The 16,753-nt window shown below is 43.6% G+C and overlaps 1 protein-coding gene across 6 annotated transcripts in view; it reads right to left on the minus strand.

The window, feature by feature from the left end:
* Positions 1-16,753, minus strand: part of POMGNT2 (protein O-linked mannose N-acetylglucosaminyltransferase 2 (beta 1,4-)) — a 34,942-nt gene that overhangs the window by 10,524 nt on the left and 7,665 nt on the right. For 3 of the 6 annotated variants that reach the window (XM_082045880.1, XM_082045881.1, XM_082045879.1), the window contains one exon: positions 8,155-8,269. The exons of the other annotated variants lie outside the window; for them this stretch is intronic. The gene's annotated coding sequence lies outside the window, so the exon portion shown is untranslated. The remainder of the gene's footprint in view (positions 1-8,154; positions 8,270-16,753) is intronic. 6 annotated transcript variants of the gene reach the window in all.

The following is a 16,753-nucleotide window of genomic DNA, read 5'->3' on the forward strand; positions in this document are numbered from 1 at the left end:
TGAACTACTGACCTCCTTCCCACACATGCACAGCCATAGAGGAGAGGTTCAGTGCAAATTGCAGGGGGGAAGCAAATAGACAGCATCAAAAAACAAGCTAACCAACCGCTCGCCCCCCCCCCCCCCCCCCCCGCAAAGTACACTGCAGCCAGGAGTGCCAACAAACTGAATTCAGAGCCGTATGTGATCAGCACAGCAAACAGAGCACAGTTACAATAACACCCAGCAAAGAAACACAGTAATTCAGAGCATCTGCAGCCTTTTTAATCTTGGAAGTACTGTCACTCGTAGATTAGTGTTTCAGCACATGCACGCATACCTGGTGTTGCTAAATAAAAGGAAATGCTATCCAGTGCCCCTCTTTCATTGAAGAAAGAAAAAAGAAGACACCTTAAAGCTACGCTTTGCAGGGGAACAAACACTCTCCGGTCCTCTTCTTTCCCCACCACCATAAAGAAAAAAATCGTATCCAAGAGCCCTGAGCACCGTAACCCGTGCACCATCTGCAGACTGAACTACCTTTCTCCCCCAGGTCTGAGCATGCTCTGTCTGTCAGTACTGTCCTGTCGCTCCAGCTGGCTCACCTCAATTTGTTAGCCTCCCAGAGGTCAGCCTTGCATGCAGGATGATTTGCTGCAGTGTTCCTGCAAATCCCCAAAGGGCGGCCACGCTGGAACAAACACCATCGCTCCCTTTCACAAAGGTGAGTATGTCTTGGGAGACAGAGGGCAAACCGGTTTGAGGAGGGGGATAACATTCAGAAATGCTGGGTTTGAATACCATTAATACCACTACTACTCCAAACACTTCACACAAAAGAACAAAACAATAGGAGAGAAAGTCAAAAATGCCCCTTGTTAGAGGATGTGAAAGACATTCAGCATGCTTTCTAGCAATTCCCTTGGCACCAGGGAAGTGATTTCCCAGCTGTGATGGTCAGCAAATGGCTTAGTGTTGAACAAAGCTGTGAGTGCCCTCCTTCAGAGATCCAGGGAACTGTATTTTCAAAATGAAGTTATTTTTTACGGTGGAAGCAAGTAATTCCTAAATATAAAGGCACAAAAATGAGGCAGTACCTTATAAGAGAGTCTCTCATGACATACAAGCTGAAGGTCACGGAGGCAAAAGTGTTTTACATCAATCTTCCCAGCAGAGCTTGAACTTGTGGGGACTGAGCAGCTTCTTAAAGACAGCAAACTAAGCAGTGCTGGCTGGGAACACTTCACATCCTAATCCCACCACTGGATCTACATGCAGGATCAGAAGAGCAGCCTGGTTTTGCCCACAGCACTCACCAAAAAGCTCATGGCAGGAAGCCATGGCACTGAACAGTTACTAGGAGTGAGACCCCAGCCCCATAGGGACATATAGATCACAAGGAAACATATGAGGCTTGCTGCAAATGTGCTGTCTGTATATTTGCAGAATACATCTTGTTGATTATTTGGGAGGCTTTTTCCCTTTGAGTGAGACCTAACAGGTGAAATAAGAATGATGAAAAAGAGGAAAAGTTCTTTAACACCCACGTGTACACACATGTCTATACAGATACTGTCAGATAAGAGGAACCATTTCACATAAGGAAAAAGACAAAATCATCCCTAGGTTTTTGCTCATGACAGGAATTATCCTCACTGCCAAAATGAAGAAGCTCAAATGGCTCTGCATCTTCTGTTTCCATGCAAGAAGGCAAAGCAGCCCTGCCAAATTAACCTGCGGTATGTGACAGGCTGAAGTATTTGCAGGACAGCAAGGGGTGATACACTTCAAATGACAGTAGCAATAGAGCATGATAATAAGTACTGCAAAACTCTGCAACTTGTGGGTTGAGGATCCAAGAGTTGTTACAGGTGATAGGTCTCACTCACCATCAAGTACCCCGACATTACTGAAGCCAGGACTGTTCCCTGGGGAAGGCCAACGCATGGACAACTTGCAATCTAGCATGGCACTTGGGTATCTCCTCCTCCCTCCCAGGACACTGATCCTCCACCTCAAAACAAGCATGTCCCTCATCCAGTTTCTCCTGCCAGCTGCATCAAAGGCAGTGCTTTCTCCAATAGAAGATGAAAACAGAGTGGTCCTGAGGCAGAGATCTGGCAGAAATGGGAGGCAAAAAGCAGCCCCAGGAAGATCACAGCTTGTCTTGGGCAGGACTCAAGATCTTAGCCTGAATACAGCCACCATCAGAGCTGAGAAATGCAGGTGTCATTCAGCATCACACATGCTTAGAAACACAGTAATATCACAGAATTTATAACCTTAGGTTTCTGACTGCCAGTTGAAAGTCAAATATAGAAGAAAAATAAGCTCAAAGAATAAACCCAAATAACGTTCCACAAAATCAACAAACCGTTCTTGACAGAGCTAGACCTTCAAAAATAAGCCTACCAACATGACAAATAAATACAACTGCTCTACCTACTAAACTACAGAATCACAGAAGTAAAACACTGGAGTCCCACTTTTACACCTTTGCCTTCTTAGTACAGAACAAATAACTTGGTTCTGGCCCACCTGGAAACATTAAAAACCATCAGGACTGACAGGACAAGGTGCCAACTATCCCAGTACCCATTGTCCACACGATGTCCCGTCGGGGCTAAGGACATCCAGGGCCACCCTTCTCTTTTCAGCTCATCTCATTGCCCTCTGGTCCCTCTGAGTACAAAGGTGCTGCCTCATGTGGAACAAGTCAGATGGTTCTCCTCTGGATTTTGAAAGTTGAGAAGTGGAGTTGGATTTGTATCTGACTTCACTTGGGAAAACCCATCTTGACTTTGCGTTTTCTGCACTTTGAAAAGCTCCACTGCGTGACCTAGTTGCCACTGGTGCTAACAGCAGCCTTTCCACTGACTCCACAGACTCTCAGTTCCAGTTAGGGACTTTACCACTGGGACCCCTGATAACCCAGAGACACCATGCTGGGCTCCTTATCTTGGTCAAGCTTTGATTACAATGGGAAAGAAAGCAGAGCATCTACAGACTGGTCTTCTCTTTACGAACAAGCTTCTTCTCTACCCCTGGAATGACATATAGACAGATTTCACAGGTACAACTTATCGCGTCACATGGAGGTGGCAGTTTAATCCCAGTCCTGAAGAGGGCCCTACTGTCAATCTGCCACATCACAAAGTAACTGAATAAAACTACATCATTAAAGAGGGGAAAAAACATAATCAAATCCAACAACTCTGAAATAATAACTGTCTATTTCTACTGCACCATAAAGCACCAAGTGTGGCAGCTCCAAGCTCTTCTCAAATAGTCAGCACCACCACCCTACTGCAAGTCGGTGAGGTGTGAATAAGTTGTCTTGGTGCAGAGTAAGAGTTTGAAAAATATTTAATACTCTCCATAAAGCTGCAGCCCCCAAAAACAGTGCCACAAGAGAAAAACAGTTAATGTTTTTGGAACTCCTAAAAAGCAGTACAGCACAAAACTCATCAGGCTAGCAAAGAAGTCTGAATAGACCCCTCTTGGTTTAGGACTGATGAAGAGCAGGTAAATCATGATGTACTGAATCTTTGCCTTGCACGTGTGTGTTGCAGGTGTGCCTGCATCATTCCAAGTAACAGCCTTTATTATTTATAGTCCCAGAAATAGACTCTATAAGAAATTGTTCTTCCTGCAGTGCTTTTCAACCAAAAGGCATCTCAGTTTGAGAGCACAATAAAACTTCATGCTTGAACTGACCAAAAAAAAAAAAGTCCTTTTAATGACAAATACACAAGGAGACAAAGGAAGCGTTTGGTTTCTGGACACCAAGATTGTGACCACACACACAGAGGATGGCATTTTGATTCTGTGGAAGCTAAAATTAAAACTGATATCAAAAGGACCAGGACTTCAGCCAAATATTGAAAATTCCCAAGCAAGAATATACTTCATTCGGGAAAAAGGTATTTTTTGAAGAGGATTGCAATGGCCAAACCCCACTTTGCTCAACTGCTTCAAGCATCAAGGAGATGTAGGATGCAAGTTTTACATAAATATTAGGTTTACTAATGTGTAAGTATGATCAAACACATTTTACACACACATACACTTAGGTTAGATGTCTCTACATCAACCTGACAAATTCACAGGTATTTATTATCCTCCACAGATATGTGCATATTTAAAACATATAAAATATATATTTGTTATGGAAAAGGCAGATTAGCTATCTGAATTTGTCATATTCCAAACTATTCACTCTAACGATTCCTCCATCCCCATTAGGAACCACCCTAGCAGTACTGCAGGGACATACTGTCCTGCTCCTGCAGGTATACGCAATGTGTGTTCAGATGAATGGCATGGGAGAGTTGCCTGCTAGCTCCTAAGGCAGGAGATGGCTTTGGTAGCCATTCTGATCCAAGCTAGATGTCACTTGTGCTCTTTCAGGTCCCCATTTTGTTATCAGTAATGACAGCTCAGCAGGGTGACACAGATAAACCAATACCCTCTCCTACAGCTATGCCACTGCGTACCTGCAAATGTCATTAGTACCAATATGTCTGTAAAGGAAGCAGAGATAATTCATGCCTGTAAGAGCAGCTTGGTAAGTAAATGATGTTCACCTAGACTGACATGAGAAACCAAGGGTAAAACATTTTCTGAGACACCCCTGGGTATTGATCATGGCCTCCCCACGGTACTTCCCACAGCCCACTACTTGGTAAGTGTTTTTGCCGAGGCAGCAGCAGGATCATCTGCCCTCTCTCAGATGACACTTTAATATTAGGCCTTTATCACCACAAGATCACCTGAAGAAATGTATCTCCCATTTTACAGGTGACAAGATTGAAACTGTCAAAGGGATCTGGGTAGGGCACACACCACCAGCCACACGTATGGCAGCAGCTTCCTGCGAAAAACACATCAGCAATCAAACCCTCTTGCGAACTCCAAGGTTATATTCATCTCCACAGGTTCCAGGGCTGAAGATAGGAAACAGGGCCTCCAAGATCGCAGGTGACAGTTTAAACATTATAAAGGACAGGGAGGGTAAAGTTATCAGCTCTGTCACTGTTGCTTTGAAAGAGCTGTTGTCAGAGCCATGATAAGCCTGACATGCTCTGCTCCCAGCATGTGTTCCTCCCATCTTCTATCCCCATCCACACTTGCTGTGCAGAGAGCTGTGGGACCACCTGCATGGCTGGGAGACCCCCTGCAGCCACAACTTAGCCCAAAGTTGGAGGCCCTGTCAGCATGGAATTGACCTGAGAATTATGGAGGAAAAGGAAGGGAGTCCTTTTTTGCTGTCTGTTGAGACAAACAAGGTGGTCGTAACCAGCAAGTCTCACAACATCTTAGGAAATTGAGATGCTAATACCACAATACCACAAGGAAGAACATCCTTGAATGTGAAGATCATAGGGGCATCCAGGTATGTAAAAGAAGAGAAGTAACAGAAATACAAAACTTGCATTTTAGGCTAAACTACATAACTATCAGGCACTGTGACAGATCCGTAGGGGTGAATGGCTAGCAAGTGTGCAGAAGTATCCTAAGGACAGGGCTGAAGATGTCCAACCATTTGACTGCCCTCACTGGATTATGCACCCATTTGCAAGTGGGCTAAAATTTTTCCAGAACTGATGAGAACATCTCAGTTCACAAGCAGGATTACAGCAGAACTGTTCCTTACAGCTGCCTTGGCCCTTAGCTTCCACTTTGTGCTTTCCTAAAAGGCCCAGAGAACCAAAATCTACAAACCAAAGTCCTAGTATTTCATGGAAAGAACTCCACAAGGAGGCAGCATCATCATCTACAGTCTCGATCAAAACAGCAGTTTCGATCCAAGCTGGAGTGTGTGCTTCAATTAGCTGGTCTCTGACAAACGCCCAGAGGTGCTCAGCACAGCAGCATGACAGAAACTTAGTTCAGAGCCAAGGTAAAGGAGAATCTAAATCAAATCAGGGGAAATAAAAAGGTTTACTGCCATTTTGAGTCCCAAAATCACAAACAGATTGTTTTACCTCCAATGCCCCCTTCAGCCACACCTGTACACCACAGTCTGGCATCTTACAGGGATGCAGCCAGCATATAACCCAACCCTATTCATATGATAGTATTGTAATATTAACAACTGACAGGAGCACAGTATTACGCATATAATATATGTGTATGTAGTATAGATACATCCCAGAGTCCTGAGGGAACTGGCTGCTGTAGTTGCCAAGCCACTCTTTATGATATGGTAACTAGAAAAAGGGAAATACTGCACCCATTTTTAAAATGGGTAGAAAGGAGGGCCCCAGGAACTACTGACCTGTCAGCCTCACCTCTGTTCCTGAGATCATGGAACAGAGCCTCCTAGAAGCTATGCTAAGGCACATGGAGGACAGGGAGGTGATTCGACACAGCCAGCACAGCTTCACCAAGGGCAAGTCCTACCTGACCAAACTACTGGTATTCTACGATGGAGTAACTACATCAGTGGACAAGAGAAGAGCTATACTGTCATCTGTCCGGACTTCTGTAAGGCCTTTGACACGGTCCCTCACAACATCCTTCACTCTAAATTGGAGAGACATGGATTTGATGAATAGACTGTTCGGTGGATGAGGAATTGGTTGGATGGTCACATCCAGAGGGTAATGGTCAGTGGCTCAACATCCAGATGGAGACCAGTGATGAGCGGTGTCCCTCAGGGGCCGGTACTGGGACTAGTACTGTTTAACATCTTCATCAATGACACAGACAGTGGAATCAAGTGCACTCTCAGCAAATTTGCAGGCAACACCAAGCTGAGTGATGCAGCTGAAACACCCAAAGGACAGGGTGCCATCCAGAGGGACCTGGACAAGCTCAAGAGTGGGCCCATGTGAACCTCATGAGGTTCAACAAGGCCAAGTGCAAGGTCCTGCAGCTGGGCTGGGGCAACCCTCAATATCAATACAGGCTGGGAGCTGAAGGGATTGAGAGCAGCCCTGCTGAGAAGGACTTGGGGGTACTGGTGGATGAAAAGCAGAGCATGAGCCATCAATGTGTGCTTGCAGCCCAGAAGACCATGGGCTGCATCAAAAGAAGCATGACAGGCCCCTCTACTCTGCCCTGGTGAGACCCCACCTGGAATTCTCTGTCCAGCTCTGGGGTCCAGAGAGCACAGGAAAGACATGGACCTGTTGGAGAGGGTCCAGAGGAGGCCACAAAAATGATCAGAGAGACTTTAGAGCAGAGTCTGTTGCAACAGGACAAAGGGTACTGGCTTTAAATTAAAGCAGGGGAGACTGAGGCTAGACATGAGGAAGAAATTTTTTACGAGGATGGTGAAACACTGGCACAAGTTGCCCAAAGAGGTGGTAGATGCCCCGTGTCTACAGGCAGACATTCAAGGCCAGGCTGGATGGGACTCTGAGCAACCTGATCTAGTTGAAGATGTCCCTGCTCACTGCAGGGGCGTTGGACCAGATGAGCTTTGAAGGTCCCTTTCAACTCAAACCATTTATGATTCTATATGGTTTTTGAGGGTGAGTTTGGGATATAAATAATGGAAAATACCAGTAGCGTGCATTGCTCTGACTCCATTGAAGTCACTATCACACTTGATAAGTCCCATCCCCTAGGGAACCGTATTACCAAACAACCTGCAGTTCCCACTCCAACACCCCATGTGTGTCAACTGGTAAATGCTCCATTTGGTCCTTCTTCCTCCTTGGACATGTTGGTAAGCAGCCCTCCTGCTGCAGCTGGCTGCTCCTTGCACTTTAGCTAATTAAAACAAGATATGAAACTGCAGCCAGAGGAAATCCTTGTGGATGATCCATCTCTGTAAGCATGGCCAAGCCCGGCAGCAGCGAGTTCAAGACCATATGAGCTCTGAAGGTCCCTTCCAACCCAAACTACTTTGTGATTCTATGATCACTGGATACTCCTGCTTCTAGTGTAACCACTTAGACTGATGCTAAGGGAACACAAAACATCTATGTTCTGCGTTGGCAGCATATCCCAGGGGTGCTAATACTCACATGAAAATTCAGAACAGAGCATAACGTCTTACGAATCATCTAAAATAACTCATACTGGAGCAGTATTTCCTGACAGCATAGGCCTTAGGACTGAAAAATATCTGCTGGCCAATTTAAATACCTCCTTAAAATTGTTTTTCTATTAGTACTTAAATACCCTAGTCCGATTTTCCCTGTGGAAAAGAATAATTCTTACCTTGTCTCTCATCGGATTACAGTATCATCAGAGGACCCAGCAGAGCAGCAGTAACACATGGCTGTGGGCCAGGCACTTACTGCTTCAAATGTTGCTCTGAGGGCTACTGCTGCTGCTGACAAGGGGAAGAGAAGAAAGCAATATGAATCATCTTTCTCGGCTTCAACGTGAACCACCGCACACAACAGGGAAAGTGTGATGAATACACTGAGTTACTTGTACAAAACCATTCCAACTCCTCCAGGTGTTACATGCAACAATTCACAGTTCAATAGCTAGGAAGAACTTCTTCACGCCCTTGGCAGCTTGAAAATTCATAGAGGACTATTGAAACTAGGCATATTTATCAAGGGCACAGAAGCTAGAGGAAGAGGTTCAAGCCTGATGTGAGGTGGGTTTTTTTTTTTTTGTTTGGTTTGGGGGTTTTTTTGTTGTTTTGGGGGTTTTTTTGATTGTTGGTTTGGGTTGTTTTTTTTTTTTTTTTATAAGACTTACTGTTATATTTATTTGAATAGTAATAAAAATACGGTGGTTAATTTTTGTCCCATAAATCTCACAAATAAATCGATTCATTATTTCCCTACAGCCCTTCTTCTCACCCCACCTCCATGGAGGTTACGACAGCCTCATAAATAGTTGATTAAGACATTTAACACACACCAGAGCGTGAAAGTTTCAGAGAAAAAGCAGAAAGTATTTGTTGGGAAGGGAGCATCTGCAAACCTACTGACAAAGTTGCTATTCACTGGTGGCCCTTCAGTGATAGGAAATTCCTTACCCAGCCCTGCCACAGCAGCTCATTTCTGTTGCTTTCCACTCGCAAAAGCTGCTGCCTCTATTGAGTCAAATGCTGAGTCAAGTATTTGGCAGTAAGAGTCTCTCCAAATAACTGAAGTGTAACCTGACTGTCACTGAGAGAAGAGCAACATCAGCCTGATAAAACGACTGCTGTTCAAAACAGCTGCTACTAAAAACATCTGCCCCTGCTCATTATGTACAGCTCTGGATCCATGAACATGTATTTGCAAAGCCAAGAAGAGAGTGGTCTTTCAGCCACTTCACACAGTATTTCAAGACATCAAGGGCACTGCAGGCAGCATCCTACATCAGGATGTGTTTCATCACCTCTAGCCTTCTGCTAGCATTGCTGCTGATGCAGCTGTTCCTCACAGAAGCCATCTAGCCAGTCTGAAAGCTCTGCAGCATTACCCAAGCACAGGGAGGGCTGGAGCAGGTCTGAACCCTCTCACTTGCAAAGAATCTTCAAGAAGACCCATAGTAAGAAGATAAGTACTGTCCTTGTGACCTTGGAGAAAAGACAAGACTAAAATATGTGTATATATATATACATATATATATATACTGGCCATAGGCTGTGAGAGCCATCCTAAGTCTAGAGGGGCAAGAGGGAAAAGACACACACCACCTCAGGCAGAGCTTTCCTGCCTTGGCTTACCCAGCTTCACCCTCTCCATGGCAGAATGAGGTGCTTATGTGTCCTGGAGGCTGACAGGAACAGACTGCTGAGGTAGCCAACCTTTCTTCCTAGGCCAAGGGATTACAGCTGAAGCGAGAAAAAGTATCTCTTGCAACTACAAAGAACCAAATCTGCACCTGTATCAACGCAAAAAGTATCTGAACAGAGAAAGCACCTGACTCAGGGTCTGAGGAATGATTAGAAAACAATCATCTCACCAAGGAACTAAAGTTACACAAAATAGCCACCATTTTTTTACCATCAAGGTGATGAAATATACTAAAATAAAAACTAAAATATGAGAAAATAAACCCCCTCTTCTCTAATTTGCTTGAATACATTCAACGCTTAAAGACAAGCACATACCTAAGAGCCCTGTGTTCCAACAGGACAAAGACATGCACATAAATTAAGCAAGGACTAGAGAACTTGACTTTGTGACCTCTGTGCTAAATACCTATCTAGGTAAATAATATGTATATATGACTACTAAACAATTCATATTAATGATTACAATTAATATATAGCCTATATATTGCTCTTAAGTTCATACCTGGATTAAAATATGATTAATCAGTGGCTTTATAAATCTAAATAAATTAATTTCAATAAGCTGCTAGCTTCCCAGCTTTCATTTTGTACCTTTGACACAATCATAACACAGTCAGAAGCCAAGAAGCTGCAAAGCCATTTATAAATGCATGTGAAGCTGTCCCAAATAACCTTACAGGAGAAGGGGAGAGCAACTCCAATCTTCATTTTCTATTAACTCTCAGGTCTCTGCATGAAAATGAGTAATAACCTAAGTGGTAAAGAACAAATAAACAGAAGCAAGGAGCAGGGGTAAGAACAAATCATTAAAAAGTGATAAGCACGACGGGCCCTAACTTAGCTAAAGGCAGTAAAAATGCACACGCACAGGAAACTACCTCCTGTCTCCTCAAAATTAATCTGGTCATATAGTTTTAGTGCTAAGGAAGTGATTGCCTCAGCACGACACCCGAGTGTCTGTTAGAAAGGACAGTATTTCATCTATGTGCTTAGAGGTCTGATAACTGATTTTCCCAGGTGTGTCTCTCCCTCCTTCTAAAAGAAGAAATTACACAGCAAATTAATCTTTGTGCAGCTTTTTATTTTCCATCCCTCCTCCTCTTCCCTCCCCCCACTCCTCCCCTACACTCTGAAAGATAAGCAGGAAAATGTGGATGGTTCACAACAAAATTGAAATAAATTCACATAGCAGGAACAGCCTAAGTCTGGTTTGGCTCATGCAAGTGAGCTTAGGATATGGTGATTCAGTGCGAAAAAAGAGGTAATGAAACTGGTGCCATACACCTTTCTGGAGAGGGCTTTTTGTCCACATATGTATGGGTGAAAGGCTCATCTGCCCAGGGAGCAAACACTGGAAACCAATCTTGCCAGTAAAAAGGAATTTCAATTCACAAACCATCAACATTCCACTCAATTTATATTACAGGTGGACAGCTGGGAGATGAGAAACCAGCAGCAATCTAAGACAAGCCCCTACACCCAAAATAAGGAAGGCTTTTTCTGGGATGAAAGAAGGGACAGAAGCCAGATGGCCTCAGATTCCTTCAAGGCATTTACAATTCCCAAGATATTTTACACAGACTGTGCTTAGATGTGTCATTGGTCACCAGTGATCACAAATTCACACACAGCTTAAAGCTACTCATGGGTTTCTGAGCTCAAAGGAATAAGGGTCTAAACTCTCAGAGGGGTACCACTCTTAGAAAAACACACATTCACACTAGCACACCACTGAAGGGAACCAAATTGTCACAAACACCTGTTATTCAGAGAACAGTATGCAGAAGTGGGCCCTAAAACATAATGGGTGAAATTTTAGCTCCAAAAGCCATGAAAAACTGATAGCATGGCTTTGAGAAGGATGTAGCAGAAACACTCCAAACAGGCTGGTTTTGGAGATGAGAAGCTCTAAGAAGGGAAAGTAAAGCTTATTTTTTCAAGCCACAAGACTTCAAAATTGGGAAAAAATTCTTCCCAGAAAGAGCTGTCAGGGATTGGAGCAGGCTGTCCAGGGCAGTGGTGGAGTCACCATCCCTGAAGGGGTTTAAAAGATGTGGAGATGAGGTTTTCAGGGACATGGGTTAGTTATGGGTGGACTCAATGATCTTAAGGGTCTCTTCCAACCAAATTATTCTATGATTCTATAAAGGAATATTTTAATGACTACATGCTTCACTGATTACTGTATCAGAGAGCATAACTAGATGAATAAGAAAGATCTGTGTGTAAGCCCACTTCACACAAGAGGTGCACAGACCACAACTGGGGAACCCATTAAAATTTCTTGGCTTCATGCAAGCATCAACCTAGCATTTACACAGCTCTAAGCTGAAAAGAGAGATGGTTCTCTGAAACAGAAGTAGCCTATGCCAAATTTGCACAACAAGGGCCTGCAATCAAGGACCCAAATCCAGAATTCAGCTCCGCTTTGCTCCTTGAGAAACAAAGCAGCAGGCAGATTAGACTTTAGAGACATCTTTGCCTGCTAATTACATGTTAAAAGTTTAAAACAGAGACTGTATCACACCGAGTCTTTCAAGAGCAAAAATACATGTGTAATCCTTTTGTTAAGGTAAACCAGTAAAAAGATGGAAAGGAAATTAATACCATATACAAAGAAATCTTTGCAACCAAAAAAGAAACAATTTTTATTGAGAATTACATTTTTCTCAGTTGAATTTTTAGGAAGTAAGCTGGATGTTACAAAAACCACTTTTTCACAAATACAAAAAAAAAAAAAACCTTCTTAGCAAATAAAATCTTATTCCTCTCATCTTTAATCCCAATCTCCTTGCTTTAACATCAAAATGTCCCTTACCCCTTTTTACACACATGTGGTCTTCAGAACAACTAGCAGCTGAAGAAGGAGCTCCTGGATCCAACTGTGCAGAGGGGTCTGGCTGTCAATAATTACCTACATCTCTGCTTCAGTTTTATAAGGCAGAGTTAATGGCCAGGAGAGAGGACACTTGCATGTGTGTTTTGAAAGGAAAAGGCAAAATATTTTACAATGGAAGAGGGAAATATAATTTGGTCCAGATGCAAGAATTCTGCAGCACAGCCTCTTGTAGGTATGACAAAGCAAGCTGTCTGGTACAGGAGACAGTCAAACGGCAATGAAAGCTGCAGGCAGGAAGGGAAATGTCAGTGCAACTTTTCAGCTGTCAGTGGATAAAGCTTTAAAAGCTGATGGGGCAAACTATTAAACCTTTCACTTACAAAACATTTCTAAGGAAAACTTCCAAGGCAAGCCCAAATAGCCAACTATACCTAAACTTGGACCTGTCTCTTACCAAACATAAACAAAGCAAACCCAAAGAATATAGAAGACATAGGATTGAAATAAAAGAAAGGAAGAAAAGAAAAAAGTAGGAAGGGAAGAGAGAACAAAAAGAAGACGCACTTGGACAAAGGATATACATCACAAGAATGAGAAACCTTCAAAGACAGCTCCAGAGAAAAAAAGGCCAGACTGGGAGATTATCTTTTTGATCTGCGTTTATCAGTAAAGCACCAAGGAATTTCCAATCATGAGTCCGACACCTCATTGCACTGTATGAATTAAGCAAAATCACTTAAAACACGGGAGACGGATGTGAGAATCACAGTGCCAGCTCAACACTGTGGGACCAGTTGGAGGTAATTCAGTGGAAACAAGTGATGCTATAAAAATCAGTGCATCAGGAAAACTCACCCCCCATCTCTCTTTTAGAGTCTCAAGGATGCAAGAGGGATATCTAATTCAGTGCTAAAAAAAAAAAAAAAAAAAAAAAAAACACAAAAACCACAACAATAAAAACATTTCCATCTGCACACAAAAATGACGTCTCCCCTCCAGTTAGAATGCAAACTCAAATCCAGCAAGAAGGGGATAATGACCAGGAGCATGCAGACAGCACCCAGAGCAGAGAGTGCGCTGCATCCTCAGAAAGCACATGTGCTGTCACATTTAAAGGAACAAGAAAACATGGCATTAGAATTAACTAAAGTGAAGAAAAGAAAACAGAGCCAAGAAGAGTGCTTCTATTAAAGGACAACCAGAATAAGAACCAGATGAATAAAGGATCTAGACCACTCTGCCATCAGCAGCCAGAAGAAAAACAACCCTCCTTTAACCACTTTTCCAAAAGGTTTCTTTCTCAGGCTGGCAGAGAATAAGCCAGTGTACAGAGCTTAGATCCAAAGCCTTTATGCTAGGCAGGAGGGAAAAAGGTTGAATTGTAAATTATCAAAAACGTCTGAATATTTCCCTGTTTACAAGGGAGGAAAACTTGTGCATTTCTCCCCTAAGTCTCTTCTAACGTTTCAGCCCTTGTAGGCAGAGGCACCACAGTACAGTACTGCCTACTACAGACAAGGTGTTCTTCTGCTCATGGTTAGCAGACACGGGCAGAGCATGAAAACTGAGGAGAGGAACTGGATGCATGCATGGTAAGGTAGTAAACGCCAAATGATTAGGGTTTCCATCTACATCCATTCACACTGTAGAGTCAAGGACAGTAACACAGAACACTAACACCTGCACTACTTACAGACGGCTCTTCCAGGTGACTGGAAAAGGCTCATTTCCTTTTCCTTCTTCATGCCACTAAGCCAAATCAATCCTCCTTTCATAGCAGGAGCTTTGCTTACCCCACAAAGTGTGGTGCCAGGTAGATACACCCAATGGAAACAACGCTTATGCTTGGATTTAAGCACATGCTTAACTCTTGGCTGGATCAGCACTTCCAACCACACACTTCCACCTGGTCCTGTGGGCCAGGGATTCGCATTCTTACACATCTTTAAACTTTCCAGCATGTGTAATTTATCATCCTGTCTGTGACAAAGGATGGCAACACCCTGCTCGTTTCTCTTGCTCTCAGTACGCTGCAGAAAATAAAAAATAGATTTCTCAACAGTGAGGTGGAGGACACCGATATCCCATTTCCCCCTCTGATAATCTAGCTATAGCATATCATCACCAGGCTTGAATCAGAAAAAGGGAAAAAAGACTCCAAGGGAGGAATAAAAAAAGTGGGGGAAAAGATACTTACTGCAATAGAAACAAAAAAATCCATTTGCAGATCACATATGAAAAGAACACCTATATTAAAAGTGATCTCAGAAGAACTGACCAGGATAAATCCATGTGCAGTTCCAGTTATTTCAGCATGAATATGGAAAATACACATTACTCTGAGTTTATGAAGGACTTAGTTTTATCAATTCTATTTATACACACTTTCTTGGTTCATTTTAGCCATATCACTCATACCGTACACACAATATAAATACAAAATGCATAGCAGTGCATTTATGTGCCACAGAAATAAGATTTTAAACCAAGAGACTTGAGTGCTCACTGATTCTAAAAGACAACAGCTCCCTATTTTTTAACACGTTTCTAAATTATATATGGGCTGTGTATCCCTTCAGACAAATGAACACTGATAAATTACGTTCTGTCACTAGCCAGGCACTTCAAGTAATCTCCACCCTCCCACCTCCTCGTCACATGAAATAAAGATGAAGCACCGCACAACGTCAGTCACGTTGCAGATGCATTCAGCAGCTGCCTCTATCTGAAACAACAGAATAGATGTGTTAAGATCTTCATCAGTTTCCACTATCAGGAGTTGAAATTTTTGCTGCAATGGACTCGGGCAACCCCAGAGGGGGCACTGCCTAGTACATGCCCTACACAGCCAGCATTATGCTAGATGGCATCGAGCGCCTCTCAGAAGTTTCTCCTGATGGGATTGCTCTCCTTCCTAACCGATCTCATCTTTTATGCCTGGCCAAATGATTTTGGCTGCATCTGTGGACTGGGATACGTTTAACGAACAGCACAGTGTGCTCCATGACCTGGCTGCTCCCCAGCCACATGCCTGTGGGAACACTGCCAGAAGTATTGAGCCTTCTGCATGTGCTTGAGCCCACACATCCCATTTCCGACCTGCTTCATTACCCTTTTCCCAGCAAGCTGGCCTAGAGTTAATTTAATGTGTTAAGGACCGAAGACCAGCCTCGCCTCCCTGCAGTGCTATCAAATATGTTACAGGCAGAGAATACGGCCATACTCCATCTATGGGGTTTCCTCCAAAGTTCACTTCTTCTGACAATAGCAGGGCTGATGTTTGATCAGTACAAGAACAGTGCTCCATGCAACACAACCCACCACCATCACAGAGAGCTGCTGTACCCTCACACTGACCCTTGCAAACCCCAAGCCCTCCCCTACAACAGCACAGGAGCTGGATCAGTTCCAGGTCTCCTTATCTGATTATCACAAAGTATGGAATTGCAGAAGATCAGAGTACAAACAGTGGTTACTTTTTCCTGTATCTACCACAGAAGGGCACTCGCAGCCCCCAGGTCAGGATGTAGCACCAAGGAGACACAGGACTAAGTAGAGACAAGTAAAAGCTTTTGAGCTTCTTCCTTAGTAAACTGTAACAAGAGTCCCCTGAACTTGAGTACTGTCATCTTCAGATTCAAACCCCCAGGGAAAGGAGTTTTTTTCCTTTCCGAGGGTGAATTTTGCACCAGTACAGGTTGGGGGATGACCTGTTGGAAAGCAGCATTGTGCAGAAGGACCTGGGAGTTCTGGTTTACAACAGGTTGACCATTAGCCAGCAATGTGCCCTCGTGGCCAAGAAGGCAAACGGTATCCTGGGGGGCATTAGGAAGAGTACGACCAGCAGGCCGAGGGAGGTTGTCCCCCTCCTCTACTCTGCCCTGGTGAGGTCTCATTTAGACTGATGTTTCCAGTTCTGGGCTCCCTAGTTTAAGAAGCACAAGGAACTATTAGAGAGAGTCCAGCAGCAGGCAACAAAGATGATTAGGGGGCTGGAGCATCTTTCTTATGAGGAGCAACTGAGAGAGTTCAGTCTGTTTAGCCTGGAGAAGAGAAGGCCGAGAGGGGATCTCATCAACGTTTATAAATATCTCAAGGGTGGGTGTCAAGAAGATGGGACCAGACTCCTTTCAGTGGTGCCCAACGATAGGATGAGGGGCACCGGGCAAAGACTGAAGCATAGGAGGTTCCATCTATACATGAAGAGAAACTGGAACCGGCTGCCCAAAGAG

Source organism: Streptopelia decaocto (assembly GCF_964273445.1).
Source record: "Streptopelia decaocto genome assembly, chromosome: 2".
In the NCBI taxonomy this organism is placed as follows: Eukaryota; Metazoa; Chordata; class Aves; order Columbiformes; family Columbidae; genus Streptopelia; species Streptopelia decaocto.